This window comes from Condylostylus longicornis, unplaced genomic scaffold (assembly GCF_029603195.1).
Source record: "Condylostylus longicornis isolate FDR11 unplaced genomic scaffold, ASM2960319v2 ptg000030l, whole genome shotgun sequence".
Lineage (NCBI taxonomy): Eukaryota > Metazoa > Arthropoda > Insecta > Diptera > Dolichopodidae > Condylostylus > Condylostylus longicornis.
Window position 1 is genome coordinate 11,502,397 of NW_026577999.1, and position 26,821 is coordinate 11,529,217.

Below are 26,821 nucleotides of genomic sequence, written 5' to 3' on the forward strand. Positions count from 1 at the left end.
AATGAAGTAATTAATTTTGTTTTTTTTTTTTGAAAATGGAAAATTATGTTGACGCGACATTTACGTTAAATCTTATAATCTTATTAAAAATATAATAAAAATGTACACATGTTTATCAACATTTGCGTAAAATTTTTTGTTCTTTAATATGTTTACGAAATTCACGCGAACCAACTGTTTACAACAGAAAAAAAAGGATAAAATTGTTAACATAAAGGATTAAGTTTATATTGTAGGTAGATATATAAGGTATCCTGCAGGTGCACAATAAGTATATTAAACGCGTAAACGTATTATGACTGAAAAAAAAAGAGTAGCAAATAAAAATATTTAATTTTATTAATTAATCACGCTTATATCAAAATAACAAAATTTTTGTAATTTTATATTTCAGTGCTGTTGCTAATATCCTTTTCATTGTTCTTTTGTATACCACCTATATTATTATATTTGTCTTGTCTAATTATTCTAAAGGTCGCATTGTATATGCCATTAAATAAAATAAAATTTTTTTTTAAGGAGAAGCTAGTATTTATGTAGTGTAGATTATATTTGTATATTACATAAAAAGTATAAGTGAAAATTTGATTTTATAATTGATAGAAAATACCTCGTATATGGCAGTTAATGGAAGTATAATTAAAATATCATAATACACTCATTTTTATTTTAACATTAAATAATATAATTAAATGTAATATTAAAAATAAATGAGTGCGTAATAATTAAATTTTAGCGTAAATGTTTTATTAATTAGTCCAAAATGTATAACAAGTTTTGAGTTCATATAATAAAATCGCTCGCACTCTTTATATAAAAACAGAATTTAACACGTTTTCAATTTGTATTATCGCAAATTCATATGAGGCGCTCAGCATATTAGTAGTAGTAGTAGTAAGAGAGGGGGGCTCTACTCGTATAACCGCGCGAAGCCTGTGCAGTAGGCCAACAGAAAAGGCCCATCTGCAACCCCCAAAACAAACACTCAACAACCCCCATGCAATACGATCCACCAGACCACCTATTCAAAACAGCTAACCTCCCTGGCGAAGCCCGAAAGCCGTGCAAGAGACACCCCGGATATGACCCCCAGGCCATCGTAAAAATAAGCTCCCAAGATACGTCTTCCATATCAAAAACGGACAGGCACAGAGGACATGCTCTACATTCTCCACCTCCGCCACATCCCGACATCCACGACATACATCCGTCATAGCGGGCCTAAGCCTCCTGGCCATTTCCCCCAAAAGGCAATACCCCGCCAGGTGCTGAGATGAGCCCTAAAATACCTCAACAGCATCCTCGTCCTTTTTTTGTCACTGATAGGCCGCATTGTTTTGGTCACCCTACACGTGTGAGCCTCCGCCCATAAGCCGCCCCCCTTCCTACACCCACCCATCCACAATGTCAACACCCCCGATTGCCCCAGCACTCGCAAGACGATCTGCCATCTTATTACCCCGTGTCCCGGTGTGACCGGGAACCCAGTACACAGTCACCCTTCACATATTGCAAAGTGTTCCAAGTGCCCCCCTGCATCGACCCAGCAAAGTTGCGCCGAATAGAACGCGAGGGCCCTAATCGCCGCCCTACTATCCACAAAAATTGCCAGCTCGCATCCCCCCACCGGTTTAGTGCAGCCAATTCCGCTGCCCTGAGCACCGGCACAATCCCTGCCTGGAAAACCCCACATCCATCAGGCAGCCTAATCGATAGCTCTATCCCCAACACCTCGGGCTTCTCCGAGCTATCGATTCTCTCAACGCCTCCGTACCATCCATGGTCCTAGAACCATCCGCATAGGTGGACAACCCCTCATACATGCATAGCTCCTCCGCACTCCAGTCCTCAATTTGCATAATCACAACCCCGTAATCAACCCTCCAGTCGATATATGGCACCACAAAATCAGGCTTAATGTTCATAGGCCACATTCCATATTCTCCCAAAATTATACTGCGTGTGGATTTCCTGTTTTTAAGTATACCTATCGCTTGTAGCCTCAAGGCACTCCTCGCAGTAACCTCTTTCACCTGCTCACTCACCGGATCCAAGTCGAGAATAACCTCCAAACCTAAAGTGGGTGTAGTACGCAATGCACCAGTCAACCCAACACACGCCATACGCTGCACCCTCTCCCTATCCCGGAGCACCGCTGGCCACCAGACCAATGCCCCATACGTCAGAATAGGCTTAAACACACACTCATACAACCAGTAGACTCCCCAACGTCTACCAGTCGCCCCCTTGTAGGAAATTCTCTATGTTTTCCCACCACAGCAGCTTACCATCCATAATCACGCCCAGGTATCGCGCAAAACCCGCCAAACCCAGTTCGACGCTCGCCATTCTAGGCAGGCTTGACGTAAGTTAGTTTTTGACTTTTAAAAATTTTCTTAAAAATTGAATATTTAAATATTTCAATCGCAATTTATTCGAAATCTAATTTTTACAAGTAGGCCACTAATAGGCTGAGCGCCTCAAATATTCCATTACATAGTAAGCCGTGTCACAATTTAATTTTTTATAGCGCATTATAAAAATGCGAGGTGTCTTCTTATCTTATCATTTCTTACGTATAGAGTGTATATATATAAAATTTGTAAATTACAAAAAAGTAAAATTGTTTTGAGGACAGGGATAAAATTATGTACCTCCATAACCGTTTTATTGTAAATTCATCAACTTTTTCATAAATTCATCAACTAAATATTTGATTTAAAAAATTTACTAAAGTTCATATGTAATTTAACTTAGAAAATACTATATGTAAGATATAGTGAGTAGTTATAGGGTAAAATTATAGGATATATTTACAGAGGAATTATAACTCTTGTTGAATATTTTTAAAATAAAAAAAAAAATGGATTTTAATATGTTATACCATATACTCGTAATGTAGGGTGTTGTATAATAGTAATCGTTGTAGAGTCGCAATTTTTTGCTATAAAAAAATTATTTTATAAAAAAACATACAATAAAAAAAATTGATATAATATTATGTAATTTTAATATTGGCTATATAATAAGAATAACAATTTTAACAAAAGTCACATATACAACATTTATCAAAATCTAATATTTAACTATTACAATACAGTGACATACATACACACACTAGACAGCTAAATTAAAAGAATAAGAATTGCTGTAATTTTTAATATTTTCTATCATTTTCATCTGTGCTACCTCGTTAACTTAAATGCAAACATTACACAACTATATTCCAACTGAGTAAATGTAATAGTTTTTTTTTCTATTCGAAGATATATCTTTTATCATATGTACGTAGAATATTATCCTTTTTATAAAATTTCAATGTAACATACGGTTTATCGGTCGGTGACTCTTTTATAAAATACTACATTCATACATAGTGCATATAAATACACATAATAATGTATTTTGTAAATTTTCTCTTCATATACATAATTACAATTTCAGATACCTAGTAAAAGCTTTTAAAAATTTTTCTCACCACAAAAAATTACTAAAAGCGAAAAAGAGCAAAATGAAAACAATAAAAACAAAAAAAAAGGAAATTTTTATTCTCAAAAAATCTCAATATAAAATAAGATTACAGCAGTGAAAATTCTTCAGTTGCTTTTTGGCTGTACTTCAGAGATATTCAAGAGAAGAAAAAAAGGTAAAATAAAAAAACAAAAAAAAAATTAATGAAAAAATTGAAAGAGAATTTGGTGTTTAAGTAAATTTTAAAGTTAAAAAGATTTTAAAGCAACAAAAACAGCAATAATTATAAAATCAAATAAAAAGTGAAAGAAATGTTATTAAAAGAGCAACTTAAAAATCATTTCAATAATATTTAAATAAAAGAAAACAAAACTATTGTTTGCTGTTGATAATCAAATTAAAGAGTAAATTCTATACTTAAATATTTAGTAATTATTCTATATAGGAAATTAAAGTAATTAAATTAAATTAATAAATAATTAAGAAAAATGAAAAAAAAAATTTAATTATTAAATGTGTAAAAAATAATATTGATACTTTGTAACCCGTAATTAAAACCAGCATTATTAAATTTAATTAAAGTTTTTTCCTAAAATTTTGCAAATAAATAGTTTCACAATGTAAATTTTAAGCAATAAAATTTTAATATTTAATGAATATAGTTTGTATAAATTTAAATAAGAAAATATTTAAACATTTTTAAGCACTAGATTTATGGAAATAAATTTGAGTATAAAAACAAAATTAGTAATATACAAAATAAAATTATTTAATGTACTTTTTAATGTTATATTTATATTGTAATAGTTAATTAATAAAAAAAATTCAAATATATTACATTACTTACAATACGTTTAAGTAAGTGCATATAACTATGTACTTAAGTGTTTAAAGTGAACATGAAATATAGCAATATGTACCTACTTATTTGTAAAAAATTTGTGTAATACTTAATGTTTAAATATACAATAGGAAAATATTTTTGAAACAAAAAATATATTATATTATATATATAGTTCAGATACATGTTCACATAGATATTAATAAAATGTATTATAATATAACATTTGTGTGTATGTATAAAATTTTTAATAATAATTAAATATTACTTTAATGAATTTACTATTATATAATATATGTTTAAAGAAATTAATTTTAATCATTTAATAATTAAATCATTAACAAAATAAACAATAGAATATTTAATAATTGAATAAAAAAACAAAAATTATCTTCTATACAATTAAAATTGATGCATAAAATATGTTTTTAATTATTTTTAATCTATGAAATATTAAATATAAATGAATATTGTGTAAATATATATGTATAGAATTACAAAAATATATAGGAGGATTAATAGAGAGTAAAATTTAGAAGGGGATTAATCAAAAAAATTCAAAAGAACTTATATAAATAAATAAAAACAGGAAAACAGGTAATGAATTTTGAATTATAGTTACCGATTTTGAAAAAAAAATTATTAATTGTTTTTTATACACTTTTAACATTATTTGGAAAAATATAAGTTTATTTTCTTAATACGAAAGGGAAACTAAAGCTAAAAATGGAAAAACAGAGAAAATAAAATGGGTTCGAACTAATGTTTTGTAAGGTAGCACTTTTCCCTTTAATTAGAAAAAATACTGCTTATAAGAGCATTATACTACATTATTAAAATTAGTTTCTTTCATAGATTGCATATATTAAGAATTAAGCGTTAACATAATACTCGAACTAAAGGGTTAATTACGTGATTTAAAAAAAAATGATTGCATTTTTTGAAGGCATAGAATTTTACCGTCGTTACTAACTAAATAAACTGTTTATTAATATCTAAAGTCAAAAAGAAAAGCGATATTAAAAATTTAAAAAACAGATTTTAGATAACGGTAAATTTTAAGGGATATGTAGTTTTTCTAAAGCTCAAATAAAGTATGCCATGGTAAGAGGAAACCAGCCTCTACTCTTTCGCATTTACAAAATTTGAAAAATATTTAAATATGGTTTCTTTAAAATAAATAGTCAAAAATGACATTTTAAGTTCTTTGAGGGACTACAACTTTTAGAGGGCAGGGGAGATGGAATTTGCTTTTACTTTCTAGTAAAGAGATATTTTCATAATGAATTAATTTCAGTTTTCTATTTTAAAGGGTGTAGAAGTTGGGTGTAGAAGTTTCGTGAACGGGTCCATCTACGGACGGACGCTTAAAGTGGTCCCGATACCTTTTATCTTTTTTTGTATTTTTGTTTTTTTTCATACCCTACAGCTTAGTTTATGTTAAACTTCGTATTGTGGTAGACCTGTGGAGTTTGAAGAAAAAACATGATACATATTATTTTTACACAGCGAAAAATTCCGCACTGAGGAAACGGAAATGCCAACACACTTTCAGAAACTATTTCTTTTCTGTTTAGAACAACTTTTATTTAATTTAATCGATTTAAACAATAACTGACATACAACCGCAAAAGCAAATTTTAAATATTAAAAAGATTATATTAAATAATGTGTTATATTACATTTTATATCTATAAATATATTCAGCCAATTTAAGTGGAACCGGTGTACTGGTTAAAAAAAAAAGCAAACTGCATAACATTTTATAGTCATGTACTCAATTATAATTCAGAAGTTTTATTAGAAGATACTTAACAAACTCAGGTTGTTGCCATAAACCTTGAAAAGATAATTTTAATTATTTCAAAAAACTTCTCGAAAAAGCTCCATAAAATTTGATAAGAAAGTGTAAATTTACAGTTAAAATTAATTTTTTGTTATCAGGTTGTCTATGGTGCAGGGAATAATTCAGTAGGTTTAGGCCGACTCAATTGTTTTCGGTTTGCTTCTTTTTTATTAAATTTGAGACAAAAAGGCGGAGTTGAAATAAAAAGAGAAAACTTTAAAAGAATTCATTTTTCCTTAATTATTATGGACGTTTTCTGTTCGTCCTTTTATTTATTGAAATATTCAAGATTCTAATCTTTTAAAACAAAAGAGCCTAAATTAAATCTAAAAAGGACAATAAAATATATAAAGTAAATAAAAGGATAAATAAAAAAGAAAATTAATACACTAAGTACATGTACGGTTTGTATTGTTACACAGTGCTTTCAATACTATGCTTTCCTTAGTTGCTACGGGTTACTTTGTTATGCTTAGATTATATTTTTCCTTTTATTACGTAAATTTTTTTTTGCTAAAATCTCTTTTATGGTATCGTTTTTGTTTTCAGAACTTTAACTTTTTATTTTTTTCTTTTATTTCATTAATTTATTTTGTTTTTGTCTTTTGTGGTAGAATCAATTTTTAATTTTTCTTCATCATAATAACAGCAACAAAAAAAAAAAAACACACATAAAAGGAAGAATAAAATAAAAATAAAAAGGATGAAAAAAAAATCATATTTTTATTACTTGTTTAGTAAATTTTTAGCTTTTCTTTATTTAATTTTTTATATTTCTTATTTTTCGCTTTATTTTTATTTTAGCCATTAAATGAGAAAAAAGGATGTTCTTTTCATTCTTTTTTAATTTAATAAATAGTCTGTTTAATGCAGATTAACCGCATAGCTAGAACAAAGCAAACACAAAAAAAAGATAAAAAAAAACATTAGAAAGTATGGCAATAAAACAAGAAAACTCAAATTAAGAAATAGAAGAATAAATGAGAAAAGATTAAAAGGAAAATATTGAAATTAACTGTGGAATCTGTAAAATTTGCTAAACAATTGACCCGATATTAAAAGTGGAACAAAATTTGAAAATTAATTTCAAATTAAAAAAAAGTGCTTTGATTTCTACACGATTAATGCCCTTAATGTCTAAAAGAAATCTCTTAAGAAAATATGCAAAAAGCACTTAAGTATTTTAAAAATTAAGTAAAATTTTTCAATATACATTATTGATTTAAAGAATAATTTTATGAAGAAAATTTGATCATTCCTAATTAATTGAAAAATTTATTAATAAATTCAAGCTAATTACAACAAAAAAATATCATAAAGTATGCCATTTTATCTTTTCTTAAAGTATATTCAATATTCTACAAACTTATATTAAGCATAATATTACTTATTTCTATATTAACATATCTAAACCTATACTTATACCAACATACCTGGATAAAATATTTTTTATAGAAATTCATATTTTCTTTTATAATAACTACTTACTTAGTATTTAATGTATACTTAGTATAGCTTATAGTCAGACAGAGATTGAAAATAAAATAAAATAGAATAAATAAAGAATAACTTTTTAAATAATTTGCATAAAAGGATAAGAAAATAATATTATGAAACCAATAAAAGGATAAATTTAAAAAAAAAAAACAAAGGAACTGATTTTATTTACTTCATTTTATGTTATGATTTTGTTCACCTTTATGCCCTATCAGGGAATTGAAAAACAAGATTTAATATTGAAATATTAGAAATTAAATTGTTACAAAGAAATTTGGTTCAAAATACTGTTACACGATTGCTATTAAACTATTGTTTAAATGAGATCATAAAAATTGCATACTTATATGAGATTTATCAATTATTGTCTTAAATATATTAACAAAGGGCCTTTAGTCTTTCGATTTTTGGGTCAACTGAAATGTACAGTGGTAGTCATAGAAATAAAACCACCTGGCCCTCATATAATAGGAGACAACTAAATTTTTAATTGCAAGAAGTAAAAGTTAAAACTTTTGTTTCCTGAAACATAAAAGTAAGAGAAAAATTTTGGGGAAAAACAATATTATTGCATGTCAATGAAGATAAATACCAACGAGATATTGAAAAAATTATTAAAGGTTCAAAGAAGATGATTGGAAATGTGTTAAAACCAAAATTTAACGTAGATGAATGAATAGCAAAAAGAATAACAAGCGGTAAAACGAACACAAAAATTGTGCGGCTTATGATTAAATGACCCCTAAATAACTTCTAACACTATAAAAACTTGATTAAACTTGGATATTAGAGCACTTACTACATAACAGAGAGTTCGAGGGAAGAAATTTGAATGGAATAGGTGCTAGAAAACTCATATTATTTAGTTTCCGAATAATTAAAAACCTTATTTAAAATTCTCAATAAAAAAAACATGTAGAATGCGCTGGGTTTATGGATCACTGAGTGAGTTTTGTTTGCGTACATAATAAAACGGCTAGCGCAGATAACCGTATATACTTATATACATTCTTAAATATAATATTCATGTCATATTCGTTTCTATTGCAAACAAATAAAATAATTTCAATATTTCTTCATCAGTATAAGAAGAAATCCAATTAAACAAATGAGGAATAAAAAGAATAGAAATGAAAATTTTTCATTATTCATTTTTAACACATACTCTAGACCTTAAATATATATTTATAAAAAAAATATAATTTAATATTTTTGATTCTTTTCAAATATTAAATTAATGATGAAAAAGAAAAAGTTTCGAATTGAATTATTTGGAAAAGCCTTTGAGGAGTTCTCATAAGTTTGGTAAGAAAAAAAAATTAAACTTTTTTATATTTTCCTTACAAAAGTTAATAGACAAGCAAAAGTAAAAAGTTGATTTCTCCAAAAAAATTTTTTTTTTAAATTTCATTCAATATCGCAGACTTTCAAAAAATAAAATTGTTTTTTTAATAAATTTGGAAGAAAAACCTAAAATTTTATTAAAGAATGCAAAATGAAGTTGTAAAAGGATTTTTTCCTTCCGAAAATTTGTAAAAAAATATTTTAAATTCTGATTTAATTTTGTATCCTATACTCTTTGAAAATTCACAGAAAAAGTTTTACAAAAGTGCATTTTTCATATAAAATATTTTTTTTTCTTATTTAATTTTGAAAATTTTTAATAGTGTTGTTATTGATTTGGGAATTATTTTCAGGATGTTTCCTTTTCAATCAATGATATTTTATTGAATTGAAAATATTTCAATGAATAATAAATAATAAGATTTTTTAATGAGGTTTTCATTTTATTTTATTCCATTTTATGGAAAAGAAGAACATACTTTTCTACTTTAAAATATTACATAACATCCTTATTATATAAAGCATCCTTATAACACATTTAACATGATATTTTACATGTTTGATGGGAGAATTTAAAAAATTTTTAAAATTAAATTCGTTTTATGAATTTTATTAGGGTTTGAACAAAAAGGTATAACAGTGGGTTGAAACCAAAAAAAAAATTAATAATTACAGACGGGCTATATGGCACAAGTCGTGCGATGCACGAATAGAAATTAATTAAAATTATGTGATTTTCATCTCGTTTGCTTTAAAAATCTTCTATGCTTTATCAATATTGATTTATAATTTTATTGAGCACAGTTCATGTACCGTTGCTTACAGTATTACCAAATTACAACTAATTAGTAAGTAAATAATCTAGTAATTCAAGATAATTATAATTCCTGTACTGTAATTTTAACCCAAACATTGAATAGCAATGTTAAGTAATAGCAAAATTATAGAAAAATATTATTTAAGTAGCGAGTGAAACCAACTAAGAATTTTTTTATGGAAACTGTTTGATCAATGTTAAATTTATTTTAAATTATGAAGAGGGTTTTTTAAAAAAGAATTGCAATTTTATAATGAATGGAATTTTCCCTAGTTTACGGAAATGACTTTGTTTTATTTTATTTTTTTTGTCCTTTAATTTCATATTTCTAAGGGAAAATTAAAAATATAAATGAAAGCATATAGTTTTTAAATTAGAAAAAAAAAGAGTAGACATAGTTGACCTTGTCAACTTTGTGATACATATACAAATAAATAGTTTTTGCAATCGCGTAATAAATCTCTCAGATATTTGTGTTACCTATTGTGACATACAGATATTTTTGTTGAATGACACAGTTCTTGCTATTGATATATTTCACATCAAACTTCGTCACTCTAGTTAGATGTTTTCTATGATATAATTTTTTAATTGTTGAAGTAACGAAAATAGTAACCATATTCGTATATTCACTTGTATATCCAAAATTTTGATATTGTAAAAATAATATTTACCTCAAATAACTTTTGAAGTTGTAGAACAGGTACTAATAGGTAAAAATAATATTTACCTCAAATAACTTTTGAAGTTGTAGAACAGGTACTTAAAGTGTTATTCTAATCACATCCAAACAAAAAATTTTTAAAAATTGTGATGATTTTAGGTCAAATGTTTGCGGAATTTTCGCTCACGCTGGGAGAATGAGCTCAAAATTCGACGTCGCTCAAAAATATACGCCTATAAATATGCTTTCGAACGTTATTTTTTTCAGTGTTAAAAATAGAGCTGAAAGTTTATAATGCCATTCGAAAAAATGTTCGTATGGGTATAAAAAAAATATTTTTCTTTTATAATTTTTATTTTTTTGCTGCTGTAATTTGCAATTTTTAAAATGAAATATTTAACTGAAAATGACGATAGTTCATGGAAATTTTTTTATGTTTTTTATTTTAATGAAAAACTCTTCAAAAAATTATTTTTTATATTTTTTCTATAATGTATTTTATAAGTATTAAAATATTTTTTACTTAGTGTAATTATGAAAATATTTCTGTTTAGAAATTGTATAGAACTGGAATAATGTCTTTGAATAGAATTCTAAATATCGAAAAATTTGTACAGCATTTTGATTAAGTAAAAATTAGAAAACTAAAAATTCATTCTAAATTAAAATTTTTCACATACATACATATATAAAAATGAACTGTTATATACTAATTGGAAATTTTTATTTGTGCCTTGGTATTTAATTTTATTATTTAATTCTGAAAATTATAAAGAAATTTTTAATTAATGGAATCGTTGAAAATATTCACTATAGCCCACAACATGAAATGACTCTTCAAAATCATTCAAAATATATGCTTGTTAATAAAAGAAAAAAAGCAAACACTACAATTCTATTCATATTTGATGCTTAATATAATCAGCAAAGGTTTTGGGATACTTCTTAGTATTAATATAATTAATCTGGGAAATTTCCATTCGTACAATTTATTGTAACGCCGCAAATATTAAATAGATAATTAAAATTTTCGAGTTTCCATTAAATTAAATAGAATAAAAGGTAAAAAGGATCTGTATTACGAATAGTAGTTCATCGCTTAATGAATCGAGTAAATTTTTATAACAACTTTTTAAACGACGGATTAAATAGCAGTGGCCATAAATTAAAATTGTACACGGACATGTGCCATCGATAAGAAGCAAATTAGAAAAAATCTGTTAATAGCACTGTTGATAATTTTCTGTTACTCATTATACCCGTACGAACGTATGTTTTTGATCAGCGTCAAATTCTGAGTTGATTTGGCTTTGTCTGTCCGTCCGTCCGTCCGTCCGTCCCAACGATAACTCAAAAACTAATTGAGCTAAGTTCACCAAATTTTCACAAATGATTTATTGTAGTAAGTGCCAGAACCCTATTTAAATTGGACATGATCTGGGCACTGGTGCGGGTAGCTACCATATAACCTCAAAATTTATTTAACTATATCTCAGAAACTATAAAGGTATGGTATTGAAATTTCACACAAACGAATATATTAATAGGGCCAATGTGTCTGATAAAAGTCGTTGAAATTACTTGGCTCCTTCTGGTACCTGTCATACAACTTCAAAAGTTATTTTGCTGTATCTCAGAAACTATAAAAGCTGTAATATTGATATTTTACATAGAGAATATTTTACATATTCGGGTAGCTGCCGTACAATTTTAATAGTAGTTTGGCACACACAGTATTTTGAAAAACACAGTAGTGAAATTTTGCATAAAAATAATATGGTAATACGGCAACTTAAAGTCATTGTCTGTCCCATAGTCAGTTATGGCTTATTTATTCGCACATAGGATAACAAATTCGTACGGGTATCACAGAGTTGACAAAGTCAACTCTATTTTTTCTCGTTTTTATGTAAATTTTCAACCCATTGCAAATTAAATATTTGCTTGTTGACATGGGCAATGCATTAGGTCCATCGTATCCCTATCAGCACAAATGTGCTGATTCGCTACCACTACCTGAACCCACCTAGAGCCGGACTATCATTTTGTATTTTTTCATTATCTCTGCGAGAGTTTAGCCCTGTCCAGAGCCGGACACTCGCAGAGATAGTGAAAAATGGGATATCATTTCTTGTTTTTCCCAGAAGTTGCGACACGTTGTGTTGAAGGACAATCCCAGCTTATATATTATATTGAGAATACCAATTTTTTTATTTTGTATACTCTTTTAACTGTAGCCAATTCTAACTGCAACTCTAGCAAACTGTAATTTGTGTTTTAATATAATAAGAATAAATTTGCTAGAATTTTTACCGAAATATTGTTCATTTTTCCCATATTCATGATTTTACAAAAAAAAATTTGATATTATTGGAGAACTTCAATATTATTATTTGTTTAAAATTAAAACTTACTTTAAATATTTTGAGTTCTTAGCTACTTAAAAAGATTTTTATCAAAAATTTTCATTAGTTTTCCGATACTATATTAATCACTTTATTTCAATAATTTTTACAGAATATTTGAACATTTATAATGGTCGCATCCATATTAAAAACCCATCACAATGTTTTTCATATAAGAAAAATAATTTATTAAAAAATTAAAATATTTAAAATAATAATAAATTTTTTTTATAATTTTCTTTCATAATTTTCCAACCAGATAAATTATTCTTCCTCTATATACTTAAAATATACTAAGCATTGAAATGATTCCGTTTTCATTGGAATGCTACTCGTATACTATATTCGTATACATACACACAAATGTGTATACATCATCGTGGATATAAAAATTTTTCTGGGTAATTTTCCTTTATTAGAAATATTAATGGAATATTAATTTTAGACAACAAAAAAAAGGATAAGAATCCAAGCCAATTTTCAAAGAAAATTCAGTATTTACAACTTACAAGCATCAGCATTTTTTCTTTCCATCTATGTAATATAAATATGATAAAGCCTTTAGAGCAGATAGCTCAATAATATTTTGGATTTATGTATACATATATATATATTTTGAATAAAAAAGATAATAAACTTGATTTTTATAAAATAATTAAAAAATATACATTTATAATAAAAGAAAGAAAAGAAAGAAGAAAGGATACAAATTCACATTGTAAAAAATAAAAAAAATAAAAAATATAATATAAAAGGAAACAAGGAAACCAGAATATTTCCATTAAAGAAAATGTCGGGGTCATTGCTAATTTTACGTTAAATTAAATTCAAAATTGAAAAATTGGCATAGATTTAAGATATTTAAGCATATATATCGTATATATATGTATATAGTTTTGTTTTTACTTAAATTACATGGCTTAGAAAAAAAAATAAGTTAATTATCAAAAAATCTTAAAATTCAAAAGAAAATTATGAAATTAATTAATGTTCATTAAATTGTGAAAACAAGATTTACAAAAGCTTCCAACCATTAAGATTTTGTTATTTAAATACTTTGTTTTTCAATAAATACTCACCCCTCATACTAACCCCTCCTGTAAAGAAGTTTTCTTTTTAACCGCTGTATGAAGTAAATAAGGTTATGTGGTAATTTCCAAATTTCGCATAACAAGTTTTTACTCGGAATTAAATTCTCTATGCTAAACAAGCGTATATAAATTCTTTTTTAGAAAGATGTCCCTCTGTTTACCAATTTATCCTACTGTCCGTTTGTCTATTTGTGCACTACTCTGCCTAGAGTTAGGCTGAACCGAGTTTAATTAAAATTTATATTCAGAATAATTTTTGGAGTATGACATAACTTAACAACTAGTTTTTTATTATGCGGACCGAGGATACCCTTTTAACAATTTTTGAGGTTTTAATAACAGATTTTGTTAAAATCTTACATACCGCTACATTTTTATAATACAATGAGCCTCCTTATTTTTCTTGAGGAAAAAAAAATCTCACTCCGATCAGATATGTGCTCACCACATCAAAATTTATTTGTTTTTTTAAAGAAAATTATTATAAAACAAAATATTTCTTCATAATTTTAATTTAATTAATGGACTAAAAAAATTAATTTACATAAAATGATTTTTGAACTCTAAATGGTTTGGGTTTTTTTTTTTATTAACGCTCTCAGTAACAGTTGGGCTATTAGATGTTAATTTGTCTTTTTACCAAAAAATCCGAATTTTATCTTATTGTTATCATTTTAGTTTCTTGTTTTTGCAAAAATTTTTGCTCTTTGACATACAAAAAGAAAAAAAATTTTCTCCCGAAAAACTCAACATTGAATCGCATGAGAGAATATAAAAAAAAATTTTGGTTTTTTTTTTTGGTATTTTTTTTGTTTTTTCGGACCGAAAACATGTAAAAATAATTTTCTTCTAAAAACAAAACAATAAATCTAGAGAATGATCGAGAAACAACCTTTTTGTTTTTTAGGTTTCATCAATCATGTCGGAAAAAATAAAAAAAATAAAGTTAAAGAATGAAAACTAAAAACAAAAATAAAATGTTGGAAAAGGTAAGAATCATAAAAATACCAACAAAGAGCGTGGAAAGGTTTTTAATACATTTTTCCCCACAATTCCATAAAAAAACAAAACAACAACAACAAAAAGAGTACTCGTAAAAGCTTGTACATAAAATAAAAGTTTTTAGGTTTTGTGTTTTTTAACGAAGAAATTTCAATGTATTTAGAACGGCTTGAAGGATAACATTTTTCATTTTACCACCCTAATGATGTAAACTAACCTTCTACTCCAAAAACTGAAGATGAAATCATTTTTTGTTGCGTCCTCTTTTTAAATAATTCAAGACGAAAATAGGTATCGTTCGTATTTAACATTATTTAACGACACCATTTAATTATTTGAAAAAAACAAGAAAAAATATGAGAGGAAAATTTTTATAAGATCTTTTTTGAATAATTTATCTTTATTCCATGTTTCATTTACTTGTTGAATAAGCACATGGCTACATAGGATTTTCTCCAAATAAAATAAATAAAAAATGTTATAACCGAAATTTCCGACTATTAAATATAAATAATATTCAAATCTTTAATCTAAAAAATAATTAATTTATTTATTAAGAGTACCTAATTGAAATTTTCTGAGGTTAAACAGGATGTTTTGCATTCAGTTTAAGTAATATTTTAATGAATAGACTTTAAAATAATTCAAATGTCAATGCCGAAATTTACCGTGTCAACTCTGTAATACCCGTACGAATAAAAATGATTTTAAATGTCGGACATAATTGACATACTGTTTCATACAATTTCTTGCTTGTTGTGTCTAGTGCTATTTTATACATTAAAGGGTAATTATTATATAAAACAATGCAATCTAAACAAGTTTTACTAAATATGATGGTTCGTTTATTTCTGAGCTATGAAAAAAAAACTTATGAAGTTGAGATATCACAAGCAATCGAGAAATTTCAAACATAATGTGGAATTTTTGAAAACTGTACGCTTAATTATTTCTGATATATGTATAGCCAAATAAATTTTCAAGTTGTATAGCAGCTGCACGAACCAGTGCCTCGATCGTATTCAACTCAAGTAGGATTCTAAAATTTACTGTAAAAAAACTATATGTGAAAATTTGCTTAACGTAGCTCAATTAGTTTTCAAGTTATTGCTGGAAAGGACGGAGGGACGGACGAACAGACATAGCCAAATCGACTGAAAATTCGACGCTAATCAAATGTGTATATCTCACCGCATTATTTCTTAACTTTAAAAACGGAAAGGCAAATTTAGTATACCCTTCGAACATACGTTCGTACGGGTATAAAAACAAAAGAAATTATTTTCAACATTAAAATAAAAATTATATTTTAAAATTAATTCACTTTCTGTAGAATAATTATTGTACGGCTTATTCTCATACGTACATAAATGTACATGCATACTATAAAATTTTAATTACATCCTTCCTCTACGGAGAATTTGAAAAAAATGAAAAATTTTATATACTTTTTGACGCAAGACATTTTTTTACTTTTTTGTTTATGAAATTTTCTAAATAACCAACAATAACCAACATACACATAGACACTTTGTATAAGAACCCCTGCAGCCTATACATGTGAATTAAAGAATTATAAAACTATTATGAAAGTTTAATTAAACTTTGTTTTCTCTTATATATATACATATATGTATATATATTCTTAAAACAAACTTATTTATGTCGTATATTATTGGTGTATGTGTTTACAAAATTTAATTTTAAATAATGTTATACAAATTTTCGTGTAAAATGGTGAGAATTATTTTTTATTTTTTTTTATATTTTGACTTTAACTTCAATAATAAAGTTATGAAAATAATTTTCTTTTATTTTATGAAATTAAAACAAAGGTAACTGTTGCGTATTAATGTTATATAACATAAAAAAAATAACAAAATAAACTAATTTAAAAGTTTTAATCGTACTAAAAAGTATTTAGGGATGCGGAAATATTTTACTATATAAGTATAATATGTTTATAAATTTTATACAAGCTACAATATACTTATGTAATAATTATACCCGTACGAACGTATGTTCGAAGGTTATACTAAATTTGCCTTACCGTTTGTAACGATAAGAAATAACGGTCTTAGATATAGACTCAAGTGATGTTTTTGATCAGCGTCAAATTTTGAGTTGATTTAGCTTTGTCTGTCCGTCCGTCCGTCCGTCCGAACGATAACTCAAAAACTAATTAAGCTAAGTTCACCAAATTTTTACAAATGATTTATTGTAGTAAGTGCCAGAACCCTATTTAAATTGGAAATGATCTGGGCACTGGTGCGGGTAGCTACCATACAACCTCAAAATTTATTTAACTATATCTCAGAAACTATAAAAGCTATGGTATTGAAGTTTCATACAGGCGAATATATTAGTAGGGCCAATGTGTTTAATAAAAGTTGTTGAAATTGCTTGGCTCCTTCTGGTAGCTGTCGTACAACTTCAAAAGTTATTTGGCAATATCTCAGAAACTATAAAAGCTGTAATAATGATATTCCACACAAGCGAATATAGTAGTGGGACCGATGTGTTTGATAAAATTCGTTAAAATTTCTTGGCTCTTTCTGGTAGCTGCCATACAACTTCAATAGTAGTTTGGCACACACAGTATTTTGAAAAGCAAAGTACTGAAATTTTGCATAAATTAATATGGTAATACGGCAACTTAAAGTCATAGTCTGTCCTATAGTCAGCTATGGCATATTTATTCGCTCATATGATAACAAATTCATACGTGTATCACAGAGTTGACAAGGTCAACTCTATTTTTTCTCGTTTTATATTAAAACTTAAGTTGAAATATTTAAAATTTTGTTTTTTGCTCAGGGTATATAATGTTATGTTATTTTATGTAAACATATTGATAACCATCACACAATGCACATATACAGTAAAAATATATATAAAACAATAATTACATAAGATTATGATAATATGTTGAAGTTCTAAAAGAACATTATATAGAAAATAAAAAGAATTAAAAGAAAACATGTTGTTTCGTATGTAATGTGTATATATATATATATATATATATATTATATACATAAAGTGTTATACTCTATATTATATTTATCAAGCGTAGTAGCTATTTTAAATCAAAATTTAGAATTTCTTCATGTTATAGAATTCATTTTTATTCAATTCCTTTAATTGTATAGTATTGGATGATATTGATTTTAAAATTTGATTTCGATTAAAATAACAATAAGCCACATTTTCGATTATATTGTAAAGATATTCCATAATTTCCATTGGTGAACAAACTAAGAAATTGTTGAAAAATTTGAAAAATTTCATATAAGTAGCTATATTTTTTAATAAAATTCAATAGTAACACTTTTGTTAGCGCACAATTTTTTCTTAAAATTTTAAAATTTATTGAATTTAATTTTACATCTACTGTACAAGCACATAAGTCAAATCCCATAACATTAAAAAGAACAAAAATTGAACAATATTTTGCTATGACTTCTGAATATTAGATAACAAATGTTTATAAAAAAAGTTATAAAAATTCTGGAAAGGAATTCTAAAGTTTTCCACCCACTATAATCAAAAACTCGTGTTAACTTTATAATTTTATGAAGTTTTCGAAGCCATTTTGAAAACATTTCACAATTTATCAATTTCTAAACTTTATTATATAAAAATTTCAATTTAAATCATTGTTATGAAAGTCATACAATATTCTAAAAAAAAAAGTAAATTAATTTGAAATTTGATAGTAGCCTTTTGTTACCAGTATAACCAGTTTTAAATATTTTTCTTTTAATTTTTATGGTAAAATTTACTATAAAAAAGAACAACCTGCAATAAAATAATAAAAAACATTATTCTTGGTTCCAAAAACTAAAATTACATAATTATACAGAAAATTTAAAAAAAAAAAAATTAACCAAATTACGTCATCACCATCACTACCTTTTTAAGAAGAACATTGTAAATTTTATTAAAGAGGGTCGTAAATTTTATAATGAAAAAAAATTCTTTATTTTTTCTCATTAAAATCAAGAATAAGAAATTAAAAAAAAATTTTTTTTTTAAATCTCATATTTGACATTTGAAATTTAATACATTTAAAATACTAAAATATCGATTTATATTGTCTTACTGTACAGTATTGTAAATCCAATACTTATACAACATTTTGACCTAACTTATAAAATAATATAATATATAACGGGACAGTAGAAGAAACAAAAATTATAATGAACCAAATTAAGTAAAATTATCAAATTAACAAGTTGACAAGTTGAACAGAAACTAATTGATCCAAGGAAATAACGAAGAGAACGTGTTTCATCCTTTTATTTTTGTTCAAATTTCCCTAATACCTTCTCATTTTTTCTTTTTATTTTGTTTGCCCCATATACATTAAAATCTTCTATATATAATTGTATTATAACATATATGCAACGAAACCAACAACTAAACAGCTGGATATTATAATTAAATATATACTGTGGAATTATACTAAATATTAAGTTGAACTTACCAATCTTAAGATACTCATTTGAGTTATTAATAATTTAAAAGGTTTTAAAAATTTTAACGTAATTTAAGTTTAAGGAACTTTTATTATAAAAAGCTCGTTGTCTGAATTTAGAAATTTTGAAATTTAATTAAATAATATTAATAAAATTTTTGCTTAAAAATAAAATATGTAATGATGATAATTAAATTTTATTGATAAATGTACTTTCAGAGAATCTCACCAGATACATTCAATTCCAAATATAGTGCAAGAATGTAAAACAAAAGCTCTCAATTCCAAATATAGAGCAGAATTATAAATGAAACGAAAAATTTGCTATACTCACTTAATAACATTCTTATACATTAATAAAAATGAATCAAATTAAAAATAAGTAAACCTGTATTGATTTTCATCCCTGCTGGGACTCTTTTTTTCCCATATTTTCTTTTTATACCCTTCCATCGTTTATACTTTGTTGTATTCCATATTATTTTTCTTTCTTTCATTATTAATGTTGGGATTCTATTTATTATAATAAGGTATATACCTGAATTTGAAACAATATTAAAATTAAATATGGGATGCATACCCAAAATTTCATTGGTTCACATTTTGTTATACTTTCAAGTATAAGGGAACAAAAAAAAAACATAAAATCATATAGCAAATGAAAAAAAGGATTTAATCCTTTTTTTTTTTTATTTTTTAGGGTTCCGTTTTTGTTTTTTTGGTGTGTATTCTTTGTGATTCTGGGTAAAAAAAAAACAAAGTACACGTTTTTTCATTATTTTATTTTTGTTTTTATAATTTGTGTTATTTGTTAATCAAAGCCATAAAATAAGTATAATGTACAGAGAGTAAAACGGTAAAAATAGGTAAAATTTGTTAAATTATTTTGTACGAATGTAGGGAAGATTTCGTTATTAAGCAGAAAAATAAAAATTTGTTTCAAATTTGCACGAAAATTTTTAATCTTCTTGTTTTTAGAACTTTTCCTAGAAAAATTAAAAAAAAAAATTGTTTATTAATTTTACTCTGTCCGTTCATCCTTCAGTCCATCCATTCATCCATTCACAGAACTTAAACAACCCCGTAGAAGAATATTTTTACTTACCTCTCACCTCTAAAACGTTATTTTAGGTATAGGACAGTAGGCATTTTTTGGCTATTTATTATAATGACACCAAATTTTATTTAAATGTTTAAAAACGTTTTTCTTTTAGGCGGCAACATGTAAAAGCCTGAAGTTTTATCAGCTGTCAAACACTAACAAATATTCCATTTGAAAAAATATTTTTTTTACCCCCATTCCCCTTCAAACTATCACCTCTCACAATTTGTAAAATTTAAATTTTTAACACCTTATATTTCCGAAACTCTAAGGTTTTCCTAATTTTTATAAATGCAGAATACTAACGGTAAATGTCATGCCATCAAAAAATAATATCGTTTTTCTCAACTCACGTAATAAACACTTAAATTCCGGCATTTTGTTAACGTCTCTTTAAATTTTTTTTTTCATCCTAAATGTATGCAATCTTTGAAATATTTTCGTATGTGAATGGAAGTTATTTCGATAATGTAGTAGATTGCTTTTAAAAGCAGTATTTTCCCTTGTTGAAGGGAAAAGTGCTACTTTACAAACTATTGGTTTAACCCAACTTTGTTATTTTTAATTCTGTTTTTTGATGAGAAAAATCTTACTATTTTCATGAGCAAACAGAATCATGACAATTATTATTTATTGTTAGTTGTTAAACACAAAACCGTCCCAGTATTGCTTAAAATAAACAAAAATGCGCTTCAATAAAGCTCAATGGCAGTCAATTATTCAAAGGTTTCGAAAGTTTAGGAAAGGTCGAAATTAAAATGATTAATTTTTATATTTTTCTTATGTTAAGGAAGCTTTATTCAAAAAAACCTACCTTCATAATTTTCAAAGTCAATATTTGAATCCAACTTTTCCTACAAATGTTTGAATTACAATTTTTTTTTTTTTTTTTAACCTACCATCATTCATTTTTATTTGTTTGGTCATGTTATTTAACTTTGACCACAATGGAATTCTTGTTTTTATTAAATTAAAAAATCCAAAAGAATAAAAATAAAATTTTGAATTTTTTTTTTGTTGAATGATGGCGGAAAGACAGCGGAAAATTATTTCAAATTTAGAAAAGTTTAAAAAAATTGGACGCAGCTTTTTTTTTTTTTTTCTATATTTTTATTAATTCATAATTTTCTTTAACATATTGCTGTTTCAGTTACAATACATCGAATGTGCTACGAATTATTGTGCTCACATCACAGGAAATTGTCGCATTCACACTCTTTTTCTATAGTCTATTCAGAGGCTTTTTACTTTCTTGCAGTCCTAGATTCCATAGAAATCAGTAAGAACATTTTCAATGTAGGATTATTTTTAAAACAATTAACATATTTCATTATTTCACATGTTCCCTTCTTGAATGTGTTCATTTGCCGGAAGGAATAAAAATTCATATTAAAAAACTAGAAAAGTCATTGTAAATAAATCAAACTGCATATACAAATTAAAAACCTAAATATTTTAAATCCTAGTTATGCTCTTTAGATAAAAAGCACGAATGTTTACTAATTTCTTTGACATTTCAAATCACTGATTCTTGACCTAAATCGCTTACAACTAACAAGAACTACAATAATTATTTTCGCAACGATTTCAATTTTTTTTTTCTCCTTAATATCTAAAATTCCTTTTTAAGACTATATAAAGACTCTTAAAATACATTTAAGATTTATTTTTAACTAAAGAAAGATGAGGAAAAAAAAACAAATTGCTTAAGTTCACTTAGAAGAGCGTTAAAGTGGAAAAAGCCGTGAATATAAAATTAAAGAAAAAAAAAAGAAAAAAAAAAATGAATTTTTTTAATTTTTTCAAATAATTTTTTCTTGGAAAATTCGTGCCAATTAGTGAAAAAGTTAAAAAAAAAATTGATGCAAAAAAGAGAATCGATTATTTAAAGATTAAAAGTAGTTTTAATGCGTTTTCGAATAAATTCATAATTTATGGGGGAAATACTTGATTTAAAATATCTTGCAAGTCATAGTAGTCAATATAAATAATAAAATATTGAAGAATTCTTAAGTTTTAATAAATACGGAATACTTTTAATACTCTTTATTTTTTTTTCAATTAAAATTATCCTTTAAATTGTTTTAAAGCTTGTTGAAATGATTTTATTAAAACTTTAACTATTTTCACAAAAGATTAAGTTTAAAGGCTATTTCGTTCTTGAAATACATTATTCAACTTAATGACTTCGCTGATCGAATTGATCAATATTTGATGGCACGAAATTTAGCTATTTGACGGATTAATTTGGAGTATAATGTCAACTCTCGTGAACTGAACTTTTACTATTAAATTAGGCTGTTTAAATAGTGAAATAATGTAAAGCGGGAGCAGGCGCTTTTCTCACTACGATCCATAGGATCTTTTGTAATTTGCACCGCCCCAAGAACTAGAGTCTCATGCAGGGCACATCCTTTCATTCGTATAGAAGATGCTCTGCCGTCTTACTCTAATCAAAATAGAGATAACACAGCTGATTCTCCACTTTGCTCATCCTTTTCAAATGAATCATGGTGAGATATCCGGTGAGAACCCTAACCACTACCCTCAAGTTGTGACGACTCAACGAGATTACCTCTCTCTCGCCCCCTGGGGGATCCATTAAAATTTCTTGCAATGCGCCATTCCACTGGCGCTGACTCTCCCAGTCATTTTTAGCTCCGGTAATACAAATAATCGTGTTCAGCACCGCAAAGCAAGGCTCTGATCCAATAAAATATGTAACAATATAATTCTCTGGATTCTACCAATATTGATGTAATTTAAATTAAAGACCAAATTTAACAATTTTGTGTCATCACCAGCATACATCAATATTTTGTAATGAAATCTATAATATTTAAATGATTTTCAGAAAATATTACAAAAAGCAACAATAATTTCAACAAAAAAAACTATTTTTTTTCTATTAATCTATCTATATATCTCTACCTACTACATATTGGTACATATTAGAAGGCATTTATTGTGTAAAAAAGTAATTACGAAAAGATAATTAAAAATTAAAATTAACATTAAATTCTATGATAAAATATAAAATGTTATTGCTTGTGTGTTTGTTTTTCGCCTAAAGTTATGCTATAGATTTAATCATAAAAGAAAATTAACAAATGAAATACATACAAAAAAAAAACTAATTTTACTTTTAATTAAGCCTATAGGTATAATTATCTACCAGATCCAATATAATTATAATAATGAATGAAGAAAAAATATTCATTTTCTTAATTTATTGGGACCTGAAAAAATCCTCAAATTTCAATAATAGACATTATGTTTTAATGGATAATTTTGTATTATATAAAAATATATGTATGCATATATTTTCCATGCATACAATATAATATTATAGGTTTTTGGGTATGAAAACATTATGTTTTCTTTGAAAATATATTTTGTATATTCTTAAACAATACGTTCACAATATGAATGTAAAAATACGTTCACAATAAATGTTTCTGAATTTTGGAGAATTTTATTTTTTTTGAATTCTTTAAAATTTAGAGCCTTGTATGTGTTTAAAATAATGAAAATGAATTTATTTTTTTATTACTTAGTTTTCCTGGTATGATTTCATGGGTCGAATATTCGCCTTGTTGTCAAAGGCTACAAATCCTATTCGATTTATATATAAAATTTTTAATTTCTGAAACTATAACAATTTCAATAAAGTTCTTAAATTTTATTAAGTAAAGCAATTGAAATTAATTTTTATTTTGTATTTAATATAGATTTGCTGAATTTGCAAATAAAAAATAAAGATCAGCTCTTCAAAATTAATAAGAAAATTCTTGAATTAAATAATTTTATAAAATTTTTATAATTTAATAATTTAAGTTGGAGCAATAAAACTCGTTTCATAGGAACCTATAACTTTTTGGCTTTAGTAACAAATATCCAAAATCTGATTATCGCATTACGATTAAGTTCGATAGACAAGGACGCGCCAACGAATAATGACAAAATTGTTTACTTGTGGACAACCTATAAAAAATAAAATAAAAAAATAAAGAAAGTGATAAAAATGTTTAATTTCACAATTACTTGCTATATATTATAGTAGTAGTAATAGTAGTAGTAGCAGCAAAAGAGGGGAGCTCCACCCGTACATCCGCGCGAAGCCCATGCACTAGGCCTACAGGAAAGGCCCATTGGCAACCCCCAAAATCAACACCCAACAACTTCCATGCAATCCGACCCACCAGACCCTCTATCCAAACCAGCCAACCTCCCTGGCGAAAACCAAAGGCCGCGCAAGAGGCAACCCGGATAGATCCCCCAGGCCAACATAAAAATAAGTCCCCAAGACACGTTTTCTCTTCCACATTAAAAACGGACAGGCACAGAGGACATGCTTCTACATCCTCCACCTCCGCCGCATCCCAACATCCGTCGTAGCGACCACAAGCCTCCTGGCCATTTTCCTCAAAAGGCAATGTCTCGTCAGGACCCCCACCAGTGTGTTGAGATCAGCCCTACCGTACCTCAACAGCATCCTGTGTGAGCCTCCGTCCACAAGACCCCACTCCCACACCTGGCCGTGATCGTCTTAGTTAGTGGTTAGGACCCTACGTTGTGCTATATATTATAACTAACGCATTAGAGTTTACAATAGGGTTAATTTTTTTACATGTATCTTTAAATAATATGTAATGTTATGGGCGAAAACAATATGCTTTATACAAAATTATTTAAATGGTTTCAATGTCCCTTAAGTGGTGAATGTTGAACAGTACAATATCTGATTTTGATCTGTGAACCTTGACCATTTTGTATATTTTGCAAAAAAAAGCATATAAATTCTGTTTGACATTTCAATAAATTTATTTCATAAAATAATCAAGAAAAAAATATAAAAAGGAAAGTAGCAGAAAAAGTTAATTAATTATTTTTAAAACTTTTTTTTTAATAGTCTCAAATGTAAAAAAAGAACAAAATAAGTAAGTGAATGTCGAAGTAAATTTATATAGAAAAATTTCCCATCTGCGTTGTGACATCCTGCAGTTTTTTCTCATTTATTTTATCATTATTTTTTGTTCTATTATTATTTAGTTAGGACAAAGTTCTCCCCTTATATAAGGTATATTGCTATTGTTTTTATTTTTGTTCTCCCTTAAATTAAAATGATAAAGCAAATTTACAAAAATCATGAATTCTGGTGTGACAGGACAAAACAATGCTAAGCATATTTAACATATTAAGTTTATTATTATATACCAAAAGCACGTTATATATAAGACATCAGTAAGTTGTCATTTCTAGTTATATAGTCGTTCAAAAGAAAATATGTAAATTCTTGTTTTAATTTAGTAGCTGTATATCATTACAAGGATATTAAACTTACAGAAAGAAAATATAAAATAATAAATAAAATAAAAATAAAATAAGAAATAAGGGAATTTTTATAATAATATAAAAAAAAAAAATATAATTTTTTGTTGCCATGAACACGGTGAAAATGAATATGCATACGCATTATTTATCGTATGCCGACCGCATGCGTGACGGCAAAAAAGATGTTGTGAAAATACGACTGGATTAGGAAATCGGATTACCTTCTGACACTGTTTCGTCATCTAACTCGGCTGCTTCAGTACACTGACCGTTGGCAGTGCATGCGATTAGGCTGGGATTTCTCTTTAACACAAGGTGTCGTTGCTACCGGGTAGTGTACAAGATGGAGATCATTTTTAACTATTTCTGTAAGTGCAGATAGGGCAGCTGTATTCGTATGTTCAATCACGGCCTGATGATCATGGAATAATGGTAAAAAAACGGCACATTTTGTGTTAAAGGGGGTGCGATGACCTAGCAACGTCAATCAACCAACCAGTCAAGCGAAATACTTATTTATGCATTTTGAGATCTTGTGAATTTGTGGCATACGATCTTACAAAATCAATAATTTTCAAATACAAGAAATTTATATTTGATTCATGCAATTTTTAAAACAACTTTTTAATTTTGAAGCACTAAAATTTAAAATATTAAAAAATTAACTTTAATTATGTAATTGATTGTATATGGCTCAAGTAAAGAGCTTTCTAATAAAATAATTAAATTAAATTTAAATGAACCTATTATACTGACCTATTATAGTACTCGTCAATTAGAATTAGTCTACAGTCCGATTTGAAAAATGTAGAATTTAGCGCTTGATATAAAACTTTTTCAGCTCATTATTCGAATTATATTACGTAATACGACTATTGAACTGAAAATATCAAAATATTCATACACCTAGAATTAATTTATTTGAAAGTG

General features: G+C 26.6%; 1 protein-coding gene across 5 annotated transcripts in view; it reads left to right on the forward strand.

Moving 5' to 3' along the window:
- The window catches only part of LOC129607830 (diacylglycerol kinase eta), a 162,479-nt gene that overhangs the window by 35,059 nt on the left and 100,599 nt on the right, over positions 1-26,821 (forward strand). The window contains exon 1 of one of the 5 annotated variants that reach the window (XM_055519023.1): positions 4,551-4,909. The exons of the other annotated variants lie outside the window; for them this stretch is intronic. The gene's annotated coding sequence lies outside the window, so the exon portion shown is untranslated. Of the gene's footprint in view, positions 1-4,550; positions 4,910-26,821 lie in introns of those variants that run through there. 5 annotated transcript variants of the gene reach the window in all.